Source organism: Gopherus flavomarginatus, chromosome 6 (assembly GCF_025201925.1).
Source record: "Gopherus flavomarginatus isolate rGopFla2 chromosome 6, rGopFla2.mat.asm, whole genome shotgun sequence".
NCBI lineage: Eukaryota > Metazoa > Chordata > Testudines > Testudinidae > Gopherus > Gopherus flavomarginatus.
In genome coordinates, this window is record NC_066622.1 from 104333022 (window position 1) to 104353355 (window position 20334).

Consider the following 20334-nt stretch of genomic DNA (forward strand, 5'->3'; position numbering starts at 1 on the left):
CTCTGATCAACTGTCACATTCCAACTGCCACAGAAGCTTTAGACTCCAACATTCCATCTGGTTCTCAGTGGCCCAGTGATGACTGAACCGGGTGATAGTCTAAACAAAAAGAACTCTCAGTCATCCTTGTAGCTGTTTCTATCTCTTCATATTGACTCAGACATTCTAGGCTTCACAGTGACAATCCTCTAAGATCTGTGCTTCTTTCAGCTCGTGGTGATTGTGAGGTGTAAGCTGTGGTGAAGGACTGTGTGTGTGTTAGGGGTAAATTGTGTGTTCTGGTTGTACTGCTCTGTGGGTGGTTCTGAAGAATTAAGGAAGCTGGGCCAAGTAATCCACCATCTGTGCACACTCCTTCATACAACCAATGAAACTGTCACATACAAATTAGCTGCAGAGCAAGGGTAATAATAATATATGGAGATATTCATATCTCATAAAACTGGAAGGGACCCTGAAAGCTCATTGAGTCCAGCCTCCTGCCTTCACTAGCAGAACCAAGTACTGATTTTTTGCCCCAGATCCCTAAGTGGCCCCCTCAAGGATGAACTCATAACCCTGGGTTTAGCAGGCCAATGCTCAAACCACTGAGCTATCTCTCCCCTAAAGGAGTGGTGCCTGCTTAAGCCACCTCTTTGGGTATGTCTACACTACGGGATTATTCCGATTTTACATAAACCGGTTTTGTAAAACAGACTGTATAAAGTGGAGTGCATGTGGCCACACTAAGCACATTAATTCGGCAGTGTGCGTCCATGGTCCGAGGCTAGCGTCGATTTCCGGAGCGTTACACTGCGGATAGCTATTCTGTAGCTATCCCATAGTTCCCGCAGTCTCCCCCGCCCCTTGCAATTCTGGGTTGAGATCCCAGTGCCTGATGGGGCAAAAATCATTGTCGCAGGTGGTTCTGGGTAAATGTTGTCTCTCATTCCTTCCTCTGGGAAAACAACGGCAGACAATCATTTCGCGCCCTTTTTCCCTTGATTGCCCTGGCAGACGCCATAGCATGGCAACCATGGAGCCCGTTCAGCTTTTTTTTTTTTTTTTTTTACTGTCACCATATGTGTACTGGATGCTGCTAACAGAGGCGTTACTGCAGCGCCACACAGCAGCATTTGTTTGCTTTTGCATGATAGCAGAGACGGTTATCAGTCGTTCTGTACCGTCTGCTATGATTGTAAAATTGCAGTAAGATGACGGTTATCTGTCATTGTGTACTGTCTGCTGCTGTCATGGGTGCCGCGGCTGAGGTCGGCTGGGGGCGCAAAGGCGAAACTGGGAATGACTCCCCGAGTCAATCCCTCCTTTATGGTTTCTAAAAATAGAGTCAGTCCTAGAATATGGGGCATATTGCCTAGAATATGGGGCAAGTGTATTAGAGAATCAGTGTATCAGAGAGCACAGCTGCTCCGTGTCAGATTCCGCAGAAATGATGAGCTACATGCCATTCATGGGGGGTGCCCCTGCAACAACCCCACCCGTTGCTTCCCTCCTCCCCCAACCTTCCTGGGCTACCGTGGCAGTGTCCCCCCCATTTGTGTCATGAAGTTATAAAGAATGCAGGAATAAGAAACTGTGACTTGTTAGTGAGATAAAATGAGGGGGAGGCAGCCTCCCGGTCCTATGACAGTCCAGGCAGGACATTAAGCGGTGCGGAGGAGAGGAGCCCAGCATGCCGCTGCTATGATAGTCCAGGCAGTACAGAATCTTTTCTTTACACAGGAAAGGGAGGGGGCTGATGGAGCTCAGTTCCCACTTGCTATGATGAAGATGGTTACTAGCCGTTCTGTACCATCTACTGGGAATGACCAGGAATCATTCCTATTGTTACCCAGTCGCCCCCGGCTAGCCTCACCTGAGGCCAGCCAGGAGCACTCACGGACTGATGGTGATGACGGATAGCAGTCATATTGTGCCATCTCCCACCAGGGAGGGGAGAGGAGCGGATACTGCTCTTCACTGCTGCAGCATCGCGTCTACCACCAGCATTCAGTAGACATAGGGTGACATTGAAAAAAGTCAAGAAACGATTTCTTTCCCTTTTCTTTCACGTGGTGGGGGGAGGGAGTAAATTGACGAGCTATACCCTGAACCATGCTGGACAATGTGTTTGAACCTACAGGTACTGGGAGCTCAGCCAAGAATGCAAATAGTTTTCGGACACTGCTGTGAACTGTGGGATAGCTGGAGTCCTCAGTACCCCCTCCTTCCCTCCATGAGCGTCCATTTGATTCTTTGGCTTTCCGTTACGTTTGTCACGCAGCACTGTGTAGCCTGGAGATGTTTTTCAAACGCTTTGGCATTTCGTCTTCTGTAATGGAGCTCTGATAGAACAGATTTGTCTCCCCATACAGCGATCAGATCCAGTATCTCCCGTATGGTCCATGCTGGAGCTCTTTTTGGATTTGGGACTGCATCGCCACCCATGCTGATCAGAGCTCCATGCTGGGCAAACAGGAAATGTAATTCAAAAGTTTGTGGGGCTTTTCCTGTTTGCCTGACCACTGCATCCGAGTTCAGATTATGACCGCTCTGGACAGCAGTGGTGCACTGTGGGATACCGCCCGGAGGCCAATACCGTCGATTTGCGGCCACACTAACCCTAATCCGATATGGTAATACCGATTTTAGCGCTACTCCTCTCGTTGGGGAGGAGTACAGAAACCGATTTAAAGAGCCCTTTATAGCGATATAAAGGGTCTCGTAGTGTGGACGGGTGCGGCGTTAAATCAGTTTAACGCTGCTAAAATCGGTTTAAACGCATAGTGTAGACCAGGCCTCAATCACAATAGTCTAGGACTCTTGGCACAGCAATAGATATATGCCCCACTGCCACTGTACACAGCACTGGTGTAATCTGTAAAGTCAAAATGGCTAAGAAGTTAAAAACTGGACAGTAACAGACCACGAAAGCCAGTGATGATTCAGCCTGGTGCTATTCTGTGCAACAAGAATTCTCAATCACACTTGTAGCTGCTTCTATAGCTTCACACTGATTCTACAGTTATAAAAGGTTTCAGAGTGACACACAGAAGGGCTTTCCTAGAATTATGTTACACAGATGAGAGAGTAAAAAAAGGGGAGAAAAAGGGAGGCTGAGAAACCTTAAACTACTGGCTTTCTTCCCCTATGTAGGAGAAGGGAACATCTTATTTCTTCAAATCTTATAAATGCCAATATGGAACATCAAATGAAAATTAAACTTGATTTTCCCTGCAGGCCAGCCATTACAGGGCTACCAATTCAGATGACGCCCCTTCTCCTTGATTTGTGTCCTATGTGGATTAGATATAAACATCCTTTGATTTAAACACCTTTGACCTTTACTACTGTAAGTTCCTTATCTGTATGATGGGGTTTTTTTTGTTTTGTTTTGGTTTTTTGTTTGTTTGTTTTTTGGCTATTTAAAGTGTGAAAAAAAGAGAACAGGTTTAGGGGGGAAAAAAACTCAATTATCCCCAAGCATCACAAAGGGCCATTTAACATAGGACCATTGTTGCTAGCAGAGCTCAAAAAGTGTCCAAAAATATTACATTTCCTTTTGACTGTAACAAACATTCTTTCCCAAAGAAAAAAACAACAGGGCAGCAAAATTCCCAGTTGCAGAACAACAAACTAAGGATCCAGTCACAGCATTGTCTGAACTGATAAATGATAATGCTACTGTCTAATAATATGGAAACGCACAGCTGCTATCTCATAAAATGCCCTCTCTTAAACTAGGATTAACAGATCCACTTGCAGAAAGCATTTCTATTAAACTTTGTTCATCAGTTCCTAATATATTTCTCCACAACAGAATCTCATCTTAACAAATGCCAAGTCACTTTTCTTCAGACATCCATTTAGTAACCTGATTTTCCTCCTAGACATCCAGCAAAGTTCAGTAATATACTTTGTGAATGAACAGTGAGAAACTGATGACTTTTCCCCAAAGAGACTATAAACCCAGAAGGGACCATAGTGATCATCCAGTCTGACTTCCTGAGGAACACAGTCCTTAGAACTTCCCTGAAATAATTCCTGTTTGAACTAACAATAAACAGATGACAGCATTTAAAATTGTATTTATTAAAAATTCTGAAGCAATTTATTCTTTAAACACAAAAATAGGGGTGTTGGTCCTACTGTCCTGGTCAAATTAAAATTCTGGTAGTTACATTCTGCCCATCTGTGTTACCCGTACATTTTCAACTTGATACAGCATTCTGTTTCAGTTCTTGTCCTAAACTGATGTGCTATGTTATATAACACCCTATTCACATTACAACCTAGCAATGGCCACATTCCAAAGGGCCACCATAATCAGTTTAGATAGTATGCTATGCATTTTATTCATTCAAGACGATCCCAAGTGCTGTGCAAGGGTTTAAGGCAGAGGATGGATATTTCAGCAATGTGTGTAAGAAAGAATTAAAATTTGATCATCAGACACAAATTAATCTAGTGAAGAATTGGCCTAGCTTTGTTACAGGTTTTGTAATTGAGGATAGAGAGAGAGGAAGGGAGCAGGAACAGGAAAGAAGGGGAAGAGGAATAAGTCACCTGTCTAGCCATGATGAATAGTTTGGGGTGTGTAGGGACCATAGTAAGGTGAGTTTTAAGGATGGATATGGAGGAGGTTAAAGTAATAGGTATCTTAATTTTACCTAGGATTTTTCCCATGCATGAGGGCCAGACAAAGAGAAAACATGGAGATGTTTAGGAAGAAAGCTGAATGGCAGACTGTAGAGGCTGGGAATACTGGCAGAGCAAAGGCAGGAATCAACTTCACAATAGGTTACTACCTCACCTAGGGCTGGACTAAGTTATGAAGTATTTTAAAGCTGGAGCAAGAGCTTATATCTGATGTAGGTGAAAGGAGAGCCAATGTAGGAAGAGTGGGACAGATTACCACAGGTCCTCCAGGATGTAAAAAATAGCAGATGGTGAGTAAGACAAAACAACCAGGTTATAAGCTTGTCATGGTATAATTCCCCACTCTGAACCTTAGCGTCCAAAAGATGGGGTACCAGCATGAATTCCTCTAAGCTCAATTACCAGCTTAGTACTTGTAGCGCTGCCACCAACCAGGAATTCCAGTGCCTGGTACACTCTGGTCCCCCCAGAACCTGGCCCAGGGACCCCCAAGACCCAGACCCTCTGGATCTTAATACAAGGAAAGTAAACCCTTCCCTCACCGTTGCCTCTCCCAGGCTTCCCCTCCCTGGGTTACCCTGGAAGATTACTGTGATTCAAACTCCTTGAATCTTAAAACAGAGAGGAAAATCCACCTTCCCCCTCCTTCTCTCTCCCCCTCCCAGACTCTCCCTGAGAGAGAAAGTAATCCTAACACAGAGAGAAATCACCCTCTCTTTCCCCCTTCCCTCCTTTCTCCCCACCAATTCCCTGGTGGGTCCACACCCAGTCCCCTGGGGTCTCACTAGAATAAAAAAAACAATCAGGTTCTTAAACAAGAAAAGCTTTTAATTAAAGAAAGAAAAACCAGTAAAAATTATCTTTGTAAATTTAAAATGGAATAGGTACAGGGTCTTTCAGCTATAGACACTGGGAACACCCTCCCAGCCTAAGTATACAAGTACAAATTAAAATCCTTTCAGCAAAATATAAATTTGAACTCCTCCCAGCCAAATACACATTTGCAAATAAAGAAAACAAACATAAGCCTAGCTCGCCTTATCTACCTAATAGTCACTATTCTGGACATATAAGAGACTGTATCAAAGAGATTGGAGAGAAACCTGGTTGCACATCTGATCCCTCTGAGCCCCCAGAGTGAACAACAACCAAAAACTAACAGCACACACAAAAACTTCCCTCCCTCAAGATTTGAAAGTATCCTGTCCCCTGATTGGTCCTCTGGTCAGGTGACAGCCAGGCTCACTGAACTTGTTAACCCTTTACAGGCAAGAGAGACATGAAGTACTCCTGTTCTATTAACCCTTAACTATTTGTATATGACAAAGCTCCTGAGAGAAATATCACCGCCAGGGGAGGCTTGCATATTCTGGGTCAAAATGGATTCTCTAGTGGCCAACAGACAAAAGAAAGATTTTTGAATAAATAGCCTGAGTTTCAATTGATTCAGGGCCTTCTTTCTGATCCAACATTCAGACAGGATTTTCTGTCCAAAGATGGGGAGGAACCTACAATCTTTGCAGAAGGGTTGGAAGAACTTGACCTACTAGAGCCCCACAGTATTTATGGGTGACCTATGGTAAGCTTTTAAAAAAATACAAGTTCTTATACACGTTATGTTTTCACTGTAATGCTTTTACCTTAAGAAAAAAATGTGCTTGTTTAGAAGAATCTGTGTAGTAACTTATAACTGTGGGTAGTATAGTTAGCATAGCCTTTGGAGAGAAAGCAAAGTACAGGCACTGGCCTATTTAGGTAGTGTGTAAATCCAGGGAGCTGTGCAGTCTTAAAACTCCTTGTCAGGACAGAGTAAGATGCAAGTCTCTGCCCAGGAGAGGTGATGGCTAGGAGCAGGAAACCTTTAAGTGGGTGCCCTCAAGGGACCAAGGAAAGGGAATACAGGTGCAGCTACCCTCTGACAGCCTATTTTATTATTTTTAAAAATATGTTGTCTCTGAAGTGCTTTGGCTCCAAATAAATAAATGATGCTTTGTTTTAGGAGGCTGCTTGATTATTGATTACATGACCATTGCCCCCGAGAGAACAGAATAGCAGGGTCTGGACACAAGTCAAACTTGCTGAGGTGATCACAGTTGATACACAGAACCTGCCACCTCATCTGAGCGTGGGAGAATTGGATGATTCCATCTCAAGAGAAAAGTGACCTGAGGGCTGAGACCTAGAGGGCGTGCACATGGAAAAAACCAGGAGGAGCCAGAGGTACAGTCTGCCTGGGAATTAACAGCATGTTCAATAAATCTGAAGATGAATGGAAGGAAAAAGGGATTGGGTGATTATTTCAAAGAAAGGATCAAGAGTGGTTGTTTTAAACTAGAGAAGACCAAAGCATGTCTGTACTGGGAGGAAAAGGAACCAGGTGAGAGCAAGGGGCTGACAGAAGAAAGAGAGGCGGTTAGAGCTCAGCAAGAGAGAGAGAGAAATTAGCAAACAAGAAGGATGGGGTCACTTGGTCTCTTCTATTCAGTTTGTCTTTTCTGTCCTCTCCCAACAAGGGATGAAATGTTCCAGGGCTGCTCAGAGATCCTGACAGAAAGACTAGTATGAAAATGTTTGTGTCACTCTCGTGTTGTAGCGGAAGGATAGTGTGCTGCAGCAGTACAGGCACAATCCTTCTATGTGACAGTTTACCAAGAAGTGGTTTCCGTACTCATATGGAGCAAGAAACTTTCCCACACTCCTGAACTTAATTTAGCTCTGAGTAATGAAATTTAATCTTCGTATACCCAAACACATATCTTAAACATTCGTATCCATCTCAAAAGCAACAAAGTAACACACACATCATGTGAAACTATTACAGAAAAAATGTTCTCTGAAGACCAGAGTTTTAAACACTAAAACCATCGTCAGTGACAAGGAGCTTAGTATTCTGCACTAGACATTTTCCAGCATAAGACCTACAATTTGGTACAATTTAAATTAGCCATCCTGGTCCTATGACGTCAGACGACAGAAATATTAAGGATGTTACAGTTCCAGGAGCATCAAGAGGGGCTCTGTTTCTAGAGTTCAAAGCTTTCCCATTTAGTGGTGTCTCCTTCCCTGACCCATTCTACCACTGACTACAGTTTGTAGTTTGCACAGAGCACAATCCCTTAAACCCCGATCAAGGTATTTACTCTGATTCAAGTGAAATTGCAGAGGCACAAAACAGAGAAACGATGAATGAGGAGGAGTGAGGGAAGCAACATGGGGGCACTTTCTTACCAAATACCAGGGCACCCATTTATACAAAACCAACACCTTTGAGTCTCTCCTCTGAATACGTTGCTCCTGCAGTATGATAATTAAACACATTTTTCTGTAAGACTGAGTGGTCCCTCAGTTATTCAGATCTTCTTCACTTCAGTTTGGTAAGATGCAAAGGAGAAATGCTCTTTTTCTGTCTACAGTCCTTCTTGGGGCTTAATTTCCTGCAACTCTGCCAATGAATTTAAGCAATGCCCAACCACAGCAAGACCCACCAGTCACACTCTTCCATGAGCAGTCAAATTAGCCACTACCCTCCATCCCCAACACTATCATTTTTAAAACACATTAGCAAAACAAACAAGGGGCAGAAAGCTTGTCCTCTTCTAAAGTAGTGATGTGGAAATAATTTTTTGCTACTGCAGTAGCTCTACCATATATATCTTTTGCAGCAAAATACTACTAAATAATACACTTTTGAAATTAAGAAAAATGCCAGAAAAATTTCACTGGATGGCCAGCACTAGAATAATGAAATACCTTTCACCATATTTCTTTCACTACTGTAAAAGCTTGCTAAGAAATGATACAAGCTATTTCTCTATAGAACATTCAGATTTATACAATGAAGCTTTAGTTTGCGCTGTCTCCAAAATTTGCCTTCTTTTTTACTTCTGACTTCAACTGGAGTAGACCTGGGGCAGTTAAGGAGACTAAATAAGCAAACAGACACTGCAACAGAAGGCCTCCTCCTCACCCCACCCACCTCCCCTTTTTTTTTGCATGTTACAAAAAGTAGTTGAAGGAATCTTTACTATGAAACAGATTCTTTAAGAAGTACTTAGCCTTCCTAGGAGGAAAGCAAACTAATTCCAAAGAGAAACTCCCTGACAAACTATACAAGAACCTAAAGCTACTTACAGTACTTGTACCATGTAGCTGAGGTAAATTTAATATGAAAAAAACCAAGGCTCTCAAGGATTTGAACCCCACAGTTTACAAACTTTTTAAACATCAGTTTACTTCTGACACTGGCAGTCATGTACACCTTTCCTATGAAAAGGCAGGTTCTGGATCAGACTGCTTATACAGTATTTACACTTCCACTTTTTCTTTAAAAAGATCAATTGCTTTATATAGCATACAAAAAAGGAAATATATGCCAATGGAATAGTACTGAAACGCTAAGCAATCAAAAATCCATCACATGACACTAAAAACTACATTTTAGCTTTCCATTTTTCTTTACACAAGGGAAAAAATGGTTACACAAAACAAAATAGGCATTCCAGTGTAACACAGAGACTGCAGAAAACCAACATATCAAAATACCTGCAGTGTTTCCTGAAGCATTTCCAGTGAAAACCCTAATGTTGTATTTTAAGTTGTGGGCTTCAGTGTGCAATGAAAAAAAGAGAGAGTGAACACAACTCCAAGAAGGTTTGATCTATTTTAAAAGGCCACACTCCCATCTCCACCCTCTGCAAAACACTCCTGAAATAAAATAGCCCACACCTGAAAAGCAATCCTTCATATATCAAAAAAGGGTTTGCAATCCTTCGTATATCCTCCTTCATATATCAAAAAAGGGTTTGCAAATAGGTCAGCACATAATGTACAAAACTGAAACAGAAAATTAGTCACATCTATGGAATCTATTTATATTTTAGTGAGTTTAGGCCTCAAAGTGTGCCAAACTGACAACCATACAGACTGTAGTCCTATCTGAAAATCAGCACAGCATGAACAGCAGGACAAATTTCCCTACACTATTCCAAACCTTGAGCAGGATACTCCACCTCAGGAAATTGAAGAGTAGCTTAATCTCCATGGCCACTCAGTTCCTTCTGCTGAGAATTCAAAGAGTAGCTGTGACACGAATACCGTCTAGTTTGACAGAGATCCCCAGCTCAGTTCACACAGACCAAAAGTCATTGTAATTAACTACTTTATCATCACCAAACTGGTCTTGTCTCAAGCTAGCTATTTAGGAGGTGTACTATATTACAATGTATTACCATTCCCTTAATCTAGTCCTTCACTAGATGTTTTTTACACCATATTTACTTCCATAATATCTATTCTGCTCAGTTCCATTTGTAACCTCTAAGGACCACGCTAAAACAAAGATATATATAACATCCTCAGAAAAGCTATAGCAACCTCTCCTCCCCTAAACATAAATATAGAAGCTTTGCATGAAAAAAAACTACACACCAGTATAAACGAGTTACTGTTCTGAGCCCGGTTGAGTGTAGATCGGGGTCGGCAACCTCTGGCACGCAGCTCGCCAGGGTAAGCACCCTGGCGGGCCAGACCAGTTTGTTTACCTGCCTCATCAGCAGGTTCGGCTGGCCGTGGTTCGTCGTCCCAAGCCAATGGGGATAGTGGGAAGTGGCGCGGGTGAGGGATGTGCTAGCCGCGGCTTTTCGCCACCCCCACTGGCCTGGGATGGCGAATCAAGGCCATTGGGAGCCGCGGTCAGCTGAACCTGCCGACACGGCAGGTAAACAAACTGGCCCGGCCCATCAGGATGCTTACCCTGGCGAGCCGCATGCCAGAGGTTACCAACCCCGGTGTAGATCCTAGCAAAAAAGAACAAATACATTCAAGGTCAGGTTTTGTGGATACAGGAGTTTCCAGTTAGCTCTATTTCTAGAGCTGTGCAAGTAATTTCTCACAATATGACCTGGCTAAAAGAGGAAAACACAATTTCCAGTTACTGAAATAAAGTTATGCCTCACAGTGGAAGTGCTGCTGACAAAGTTTCTATTAAGTTTGTCAAGTCATTTGGTCTCCCCTTGCTTATGGTAAGTAAGCATTCATCAGTTGTATTTAGTTTACAGATCATTATACCTCTCAGAAGTTGTGAAGATACTGATTTTGATTTTTCCATCATCAGAATACACCATTTCTTCAAAGTTCTACTGCAACTGTAACAGGCTATTACATTTCAACTGAAAGTGATTTAATGTCTACGGAAGTGGATAGTGAGACTACCAAAAATGTTAATAGAGAGCCTGATTCTGCAATCCCTGCTCAAGTTGACTAATTTACCAAAATTGTCTCAGTGTAAGAAATGCAGAATTGCACAAACAGTTTGCCTACTGATGACTAAGAAAGGTGTTTCCTCCTCTGTAGTAACCTGCACTGAAACTTCAACACAGAGAAGCTGATTGACCGCCTTTTCATTTGGAGAATCTTTGCAGCAGAAAACAGACCACCAAAAGTTTACTTCAGAAATCAAATTAAATGACAATGTTCACAGTACATCACAGAACATTGAATGTATTTATATCCTAACATGCACAAAAATAGCTGTATACATTTATTACTTCATGTGCTTATTTTTATAATGAATAATGTGTATATATGAGATACACAAAATTATAATTAGGACTGTCAAGCGATTAAAAAAATTCATCACAATTAATCATAGTTTTAATCACACTGCTAAACAATAATAGAATACTTTTATTTAAATATTTTGTATATTTTCTACATTTTCAAATATATTGATTTCAATTACGACACAGAATATAAAGTGTACCATGCTCACTTTGTATTATTTTTTATTACAAATATTTGCACTATAAAAAAAAGAAACAACAGAAATAGTATTTCAGTTCACTTCATAGAAATATTGTAGTGCAATCTCTATCATGAAAGTTGAACTTACAAAAGTAATTTTTTTAAATGAACTCAAAAATAAAACAATGTAATATTTTAGAATCTACAAATCCACTCAGTCCTACTTCTAGTTCTTCCTTTAGAAGAATCTTGAGGCACAGCACAGGCAGGAGGGGTCAGTTCCCAGAGTGAGGGGCTCACTGGAGGCAATGGTGAGTTCAAGATCCCTACCTCTCCGCCGGTGCTGGGATGGGAGCCACTTCCTCTTCTCTCCTCTCCTTCTTCTTCTCTTCCCACCCTCCAGAGGCAGATTGGGTTACTGCATCTGACCGGACACTGTCAGGTTCCTCCGCAGCCCATGCCTCCCTCCAACCAGATGTATGCTATTAAAGCAGTTTAAAAAATTAACGCATTAATTTTGTTTTCAGTTAACTGCATTCATTAACTGCAATTAATTGATGGCCCTAGTTATAACAAATATTTCAATGGGAAAAGGGCAAAGAAAGAGGGATAAGAATGGAATAAAAGAGAGAGACTCATACCTACAAATTTCCATCCCAAATTCTCTCCCAAAGTGACTGAAGTTTGATCACAAATTAAATAGTGAAATTTAAGCTATATTGGCAATACTCTACAGCTCACTTTTAGCTTCTGTACTCAAACTAGCAGAATTTATGCTGCCACAATGATGTCAGTTTTCCATGTTGCTTTCCCTCAGAGTCACAAGCTGTTTACAAAATGTCCCTGTTGTTATGCCGGTATTTAGTGTGAAAGTAGTGTGATTAAACAAGCTGTGAAGGGGAGAGGAGAGAAGAATAAGATAGTTTGATCAGGTAAATAAAAATCTCCAGTCTGAAGTACTGTGACTTGGGGGTGCTTGAGAAGCTGGGAAACTATAGAGCTTGAAAGCTGAGAGAAGAAAATGAAATAAAACTCTTGTAGCTATGAGTATGGAGGCCTAAAACAGGGGCACCCAACCCATGGCCCACAAGACCATTTCATAAGCCCTGTGTCCTGCTTCAACACAATATATTAACAGCCAATTCATTAGCGTTTTGTAATCATGTTTACATCACTTTAGTTTACACAATACTGTACACAGAAACAACCTATCTACTTATGAAACAAGGTCAACTTAAAGCATAAATCAGTACAGGTGACTTTAAATCTTATTAAAATTTGTAGCATTTGTTTGACCCACACAAGGTTGTGCTTAGGTTTACGTGGCCCTCCTGTAATAAGGTTGGGCATCACTGACCTAAGAAATTCATGAAAGAACTTGAAGGAACTCTGGGGAGGAGCTATGAGTCAGAGACTTACGGCAGAGAGAGGGCAGGGAGGAATGACTGCAATACTAAGGAAGACTTTGTTTTGTTATAAATTTCTGAACCTGAAACTTATGCAACATTTTAACTTGAGGCTCGTGTAAAGTTAGTTAGTAACATTAATTTTTGGGACATCCTCAGTATCTTCCTTTTATCTTTATAGAGTCACTATCCGGAAAAAAACTCACATTTGTCTGAAAGGTTTGTACCTTCTGTACTTGACCTATAATTACTATAACTCAGAAATTAACAAAAAGATTTATTTTTTCCCCATCTTGTTTGTTCTGCATATTTAACAATACTTTATCAAACCTGAAGAGCTCTGGGTAAGCTCTAAAGCTTGTCTCCCTCATCAATAATAGTTAGTCCAATAAATGATATTACCTCATTCACCTTGTCTCTCTAGGTATGCCTACACTACAATTAAAAACCCATGGCTTACCCAACGTTCACTTGGGCTCATGGAGCTCACTTGGGTGAAGGGACTATTTAATTGCAATGTTGACATTCAGACTTGGGCTGCAGTCCAAGCTCTAGGACCCTGAGAAATGGGAAGATCCCAGGGCTTGGGCTGCAGTGCGAGTCTGAATATCTTCACTGCAATTCAACAGCCTGCGCTCCACAGGACAAGTAAGCTGGCACAGGTCAGCTGAGGGTGTCTAATTGCAGTGTAGACATACCCTCCAACACTCTGTACAGTTTCAGTGTTTCCTCTGCATTTCCTCCACTGCTAACAGGCTTTGTAAACATGAACCAAGAAGCAAAAAACCCTTACCTACTTTTAAATAACTGCTTACAAATACTTTCAGAGCATATTATTTAAAAGGTACTCTGACAGAAACTCATTTGTTTTAAAAAATTAGTCAATTTTAAAAAAATTAAATTGAGTGTCTCTTCAATTTCTTTCTTCCATATATATATGGAAGAAAGAAATTGAAGAGATACTCAATTTAAATATATTTCTGAAGTGATTTTTATATATATATATATATATTATATATATTACACACACACACACACACACACACACAGTATTGCATGTAGGCACAGTGTGTTTTTAAGCAATTTAATACCTATGCCAACAAATCCCAGCAATTTAATAATTTACACTTCGGAATCCACTTTCCTGTTCCGCTGGGGTGATGGAGAAACAACAGCTATTCAACTACAGCTGCACTTGGACCCCAATGACATACTCAAGAGGACTCATTCTGATGTAATGAAGAAAAATAAGAATGTTGGCTTAACCTTGACCATCCCGTCAATGATAAACTATGTCAGACACAGCTTGAAAGTCTCTTCAATTGCATATGCAGAGTTATTTAATCTGTAATAAATTAGCAAAACATGCCCTCATGACCAGGAGGCTTGATTATTGCAGCTGAATCTCTTCTCTGTCATTGGCAGCTTGCTCAGCACACAACAGCTGGTTTGAGCAATCATATTACATTCACGTTGCCTCTAAAGCAAAAAGTTGATTTTAAGTTGGCATACATAGTTTTTAAAGCCTAAATTGTGTAAGCCTTACCTTTATTAGAGACTAGCCAGGTGACACATATCTGCACTCTGATGCCACCTTTTTTTAGGAATCTCAGTATCACGCCCCTGATTAACTTGCCTTTCCTGCAATGAGTGCTAAAGATTGAAACTCTCTCCCCACTTCTCTAATCATTCTTCTGACTTAAATATTAAGAGGTTTTTTTAAGTTGACCTCATTTGTTATTCCCCACTTCCCTACTTTTTGTATTTCACAACCTCAATTGTGTCTGTTATTAAGGGAATACTTTTAATGTGTTTTTAAATAATTAATGAATACGTGTGATACCCTTCTGTCCCCTTGGTGGGAAAGGCAGTTGGATTTCTCTTCCTCTCCCCACATCTTTTCTCTACTTTGATGATTAGATGAGGTTTGCACTGTACAGCAGATATGGTGTTTCAACTTTGCTATACTTATTTACCTATTATGTTGATTTAAGCTTAATGTTCCACTTCCCTAAGCACAGATGTGCTCTTTCATAAAATCCAAATAAAATGAGGACTCTATCATGGCAAAAGAGATTAGATTTTAACGTTTTTGTGTGGTATCTCCAGTAGTTTGTCATCTGCTTTAGTATGGTGCTTAAATACAGGAATATGAATTTAGAAAGACAAGCAATATCCTTGCAGAAGATGCAGTGATTTTAAAAAATTTCTCAATTCATGTTTGTGTCAGCCACGTCTTGCAGCATACCTACTTACTTTGCTCTATTGTGGATACCAGAATCTTGTAGTCAGAAAGCTAACATATAGACAGATGGGGGTGGAGTGGTTAATAATCATTCCCCTACATATACAGCATTTATAATATGCTGCTGTAGCTTTCCTCTTTTTGCAAGGTTGACCTCTGTAATACTTCTACATATCTGTTAACTTTATGGACATCAACCCTCTAGAGAGATATCAGCTGAACACTGCACATTTTCTTCCATGTTAATAGGTAACTATTAATATGATAATACAGAAAGCCCGTAATTGGCTGTACAAACACAGATGCCCAAACGCACACGAGAACTAACATTTAATGATGTATACCTTCCTGTACGCTGTAACAAGTGACAGAACAAAAAACTGTAGCAGACTTAAATAATTATAAAACATACAATTGGGTAAGTAATTTTCTGAATGATTTTCATTTGTACGAGATTGTATTTATGTTCCCCAAGCACATATGTACTTCACAGCATAGTATCCAGCAAGAAACTACTCAACTAACCAGTGTCACTAACAAAGGAATCCTGCTTTCACAATATCAATACTATTGGTTTCCAGGCAGAATTTAAGATGTTTGTTTTGACCTATAAAGCCCTAACATTTTTAGCACCCGCCTACTTGAGAAACTGCCGCTCTCTATGCAAAGCTGCACACCCAAGATCAGCTTAAGCAATGAGCAAGAGCCCCTTCACTTAAAAATAAGAGGAGAGATGCTAGTACCGCTTTCTTCATTAGCCGCCTTCAGATTTGGAACTTACTCCTCATTGAAGTAACCCAGATTTAAACATTCAAGACATGATACAAGATTTTTCTATTTATTCAGGCGTTTGGAGTTGGAGGACTTGAAAGGGACTGTTTATTATGGGGGGAAAGAAGTACTGTTGGAGATGGTTACTGGTGACTGCCACTAGGTTTCCTAACACAGTAATTTTAGATTGTTTCTTTAACTGAAAAGATGACATCTAGAGGACCACATATACAAAAAGGTGCCTATTTTATTAGAGAAAAGGGCATCTATTAATTAATACACAGTTTAGTAAAACCACAAACAAATGCCTTTAGAACAACATATAATACAACATACTTCATTTTTAAAGTCAGGGTCTTTTACAGTATATCTCATTATACTCAGCTGACCCAAACTTTACACTTTGGAAACACACAATCTTGAGAGAATCTCATGTATTGCTTATACAGCATTGAGAAAAACAGAACCACTCAGTTGCTCAAATGGTACACTGCTATCTGTGCAGTCACTAAGAATAAGCAGTCCACCTGCACTTTTGAACTTTAGACTCACGAAGACAGAGCACAATTACCTTGCTTTCCTTCTGCTAGTAAAGCACATGGTTTAGTCTTTATAATGAGCTGAATTACATAATCATGTAAAATACAGACCACAACAACTTGCTTTCTATAACAGAACACATACACAAGCTATCTATACCAACTAAGTGAAGAAAAGATAACATTTGAAAAGCTGAAAAATAACATCAGTGCTGTTCAAAAACTTTTTTCTCTTTTACCAACAGAAATTTGCTCCTGGGAGAATTCTGTGCCCCAAAAATAAAAAATTCTGTGCCAACGTGACAAAGATTCTGAACACAATATTTTAAAATTCTGCAGGCTCCAGCATGGCAGTGGAGAGCACAGGGCCCTGGCTGCATGGAGGTGGAAGATCGCCCTGCAGCTCCCCTCTGGCACACGGACTTGGAAGTGAGACTACACTTGACTCTGACACAGGTCAAAGGCTGGGCCTGCCCCCAGAAACACCTAGGGTGCTGCCCCTTCACGCCAGGAATACCAGGTACGTGCAGGCAGGCTCAGCCCAGCAGGATCCAAGTGTGGAGGGGCTTAGTGTGGGGGGATCCAAGTGTGGGTTGAGAAGGTTGTGTGTGTGGCAATCTCAGTGCGAGAAGCTCGGTAGGGCGTCTTGGTGCAGGGGGCTCATTTGGTGGGTCCGAGTGTGATTGGAGCTCAGCAAGGAAGGTGTGGGGTGGGGGGCTCAGTAGGGTGGTCCAGACACTGGGGGTGTAAGGCTTAGTAGGGTGGGGGTCCAGGTGCAGCTGGTTAGTGCTGAGTCGGGTGTGGGGGGGGTCCAAATGCGGGGGGGGTCTTGTTGGGGTGCTCCAGGTGCAGAAGGGCTAAGGCTCATTGGGGGGGGGGGTTGATTGCAGGAGACTCAGTGGGAAAGGCTCGGTGGGGGTCCAGATGCAAAGAAAGGGGCTCAGCGGGGGGTATGGGTACAGGGTATAAGGCTCAGTGGGGTTTGGGTTTGGATGCGGGGGGGGGGGAGACTCAGTATGAGGGGGGTTGTATATGGAAGTCTGGATGCAAGGGGGTTGGGTGGACACGGGATCAGCTCCCCATACAGTGACCCCTCCCCTGTGGCTGAGAAGCAATGAGGGCAAGAAGTGGTGGAAAGGGGTGCTGGAGTTTCCTGCAGCCAGGGGTGATTTCTAGGGGTGGGTCTGATCCGGCCCCAGCCACTCCTTGCAGGGGAAGAAGTCTGTCCTCCCCACCCGCAACCCAGCTAGGACTAGCAGATGAGCCCAGCACAGGGTAGCAGCCACCAGCTGGGGTGTCCCTAGTCCGGCCCCTGACCCACGGTGATTTCTCTCTCCATCAGCTGCTCTGAATGCCCAAAACAATGCACCCATGCTACAGTGGAGGGGCGCATGACCCTTCTTGTGGCTTCCCTTTGCTTTCCTATCAGAAGGTATTTTTTCCTGCAGGAAAGCAAAGAAATCTGCGGGGGACATGAACTCTGCACATGTGCAGTAGCACAGAATTCCTGCAGGAGTAGAAGTTGAGTCTAATAAAAGATATTACCTCAGCCACCTTGTCCCTCTAAAACAATGAAATCATTCAACATGTTCCTAAGTCTGAGGCTCTTCGTTTGTAACTAAGAGTTCCACGACGCTTCCCACAGCTCCCATTGGCCAGGATCATCGAACCACGGCCACTGGGAGCTGCGGGAAGCCATGCAAATGTAAACAAACTGTCCGGCAGCCCGCCAGCGGATTACCAAGATGGGCCACAGGTTGCCCATCACTGGAGTACACCATCCAACAGGGAAAGAAAGTGATCCTTTTAAAGATTTAATAATAGTAATATCTTACTGTGAATGAAACAACTTGCAGGAAGCCTAAAGAAGCAACTTGAATGTCAGACTCAAAAGGTGAAAGATAAAAAAAAGAGTTAAGCTTTTAGAACCAAATATTCTGCTTGAAGATGTGTGTGTATATTCACCATTGAAATCTGTTTAATAGTTATGCATTACCTTAGGGAACAGAATTTGTTTTTTATTTTTACTCCATCTTTTTGAACCAGATTCCCTTGGACAATCTGTACTATTCAACTGTTTTTGATGTGTTAGCTTACCTTCCCCTTATAGTTTGCCTTTATACACAGGAAGGAAGCAGCTGCCAAGGCTAGATTCTTCTCCCCAAAAGATGCACAGGAGGCGTCTCTGCCTCACAACTTCTCTCCATCATGCTCCAGCTCTGTGTCTAAGGGTGGAACTAAGGGTATGTCTACACTACGAAATTAGGTCGATTTAATAGAAGTCGATTTTTTAGAAATCGATTTGATACAGTCGATTGTGTGTGTCCCCACTAAGCGCATTAAGTTGGCAGTGTGCGTTCACAGTACCAAGGCTAGAGTCGACAATACAATACGACTGAGAGCCAGTGGCAGCAGCTTGGGCGTGCTCCTGGCCAACCTCAGGTTGGTTGGGGGCGCCTGAGCAGACATGGGTGTTCCTGGCCGGCCTCCATGAGGTCAGTCGGGGTCCTGGACAAAAATAGGAATTCTCTTCTTTTAAGCTTCGTCTAATGGAGATTCAGTCCTGCCTGGAATATTATGCCAGCTGGAGGCTTCTGTCTCAGGCTGCTCTCCCAGTCAGCAGCACCGCGCGGTCACACCTACTCCAGCCTATCCCTTGCTCGCATGGCTCATGAAGCCTGCATAGCAGTAAGAAGCAGTTCAACTATAAGCTGAGCAAGTGCAGAATGGTGGTAGAATGTGCCTTTGGACGTTTAAAAGCTCGCTGGCACAGTTTACTGACTCGGTTAGACCTCAGCGAAACCAGTATTCCCATTGTTATTACAGCTTGCTGTGTGCTCCACAATACCTGTGAGAGTAAGGGGGAGACGTAAGGTGGGAGGTTGAGGCAAATGGCCTGGCTGCTGATTACATGCAACCAGACACCAGGGTGATTAGAAGAGCACAGCAGGATGCGCTGTGCATCAGAGAAGCTTTGAAAACCAGTTTAATGACTGGCCAGGCTACAGTGTGAAAGTTCTGTTTGTTTCTCCTTGATGAAAACCAGCCCCCTTGATTCACCCTACTTCCCTGTAAACCAACCACCCTCCTCTCCTCTCTTTGATCTCCACTTGCAGAGGCAAAAAAGTCATTGTTGTTTCAAATTTGTGTATTCTTTATTAATTCATCACACAAATGGGGGGGGGGATAACTGCCAAGGTAGACCGGGAGGGGTGGGAGAGGAGGAAGCACAGTAGTGGGGTAGTTGTATGGGCACCCCCTAGAATGCCATCATAGAAGCGGCATGTCTAGGGCTCTGACCTGGAGCAGCCATTTGCCTCTCTGGTTCTTTGGTAGGCTTCTCGCAACACTGCTTCAGGTCCCTGTTATAACATCTGTCCTTCATGCCCTTGGAGATTTTTTTTCAAATATCTGGCATTTCATCTTTTGGAACAGAGTTGGGATAGCACAAATTCATCTCCCCATACAGCGATCAGATCCATTACCTCCCATTCGGTCCATGCTGGGCTCTTTTGAGATTCTGGCATTCCATAGTCACCTGTGCTGATCAGCTCGCTACGCTGGCCAAACAGGAAATTAAATTCAAAAGTTTGTGGGGCTTTTCCTGTCTACCTGGCCAGTTCGTCTGAGTTATCTACATGCCTCCAGCTTCCATCCAGGACACACCACACGATCCACTGTCTACAGCCAAGCTCTAAGATACAACCACATGTGCTCCAATCCCTCAGACAGAGATAAACACCTACAAGATCTCTATCAAGCATTCTTAAAACTACAATACCCACCTGCTGAAGCAAAAAAACAGATTGACAGAGCCAGAGGAGTACCCAGAAGCCACCTACTACAGGACATGCACAACAAAGAAAATAACAGAACGCCACTAGCCATCACCTTCAGCCCCCAACTAAAACCTCTCAAGCGCATCATCAAAGATCTACAACCTATCCTGAAAGATGATCCCTCATTCTCACAGATCTTGGGAGACAGGCCAGTC

General features: G+C 42.4%; 1 protein-coding gene across 4 annotated transcripts in view; it reads right to left on the reverse strand.

Annotated features, from left to right (window-relative positions):
* The window catches only part of SGMS1 (sphingomyelin synthase 1), a 213205-nt gene that overhangs the window by 165756 nt on the left and 27115 nt on the right, over positions 1-20334 (reverse strand). Inside the window, exon 2 of one of the 4 annotated variants that reach the window (XM_050959560.1) lies at positions 11710-11861. The exons of the other annotated variants lie outside the window; for them this stretch is intronic. The gene's annotated coding sequence lies outside the window, so the exon portion shown is untranslated. The remainder of the gene's footprint in view (positions 1-11709; positions 11862-20334) is intronic. 4 annotated transcript variants of the gene reach the window in all.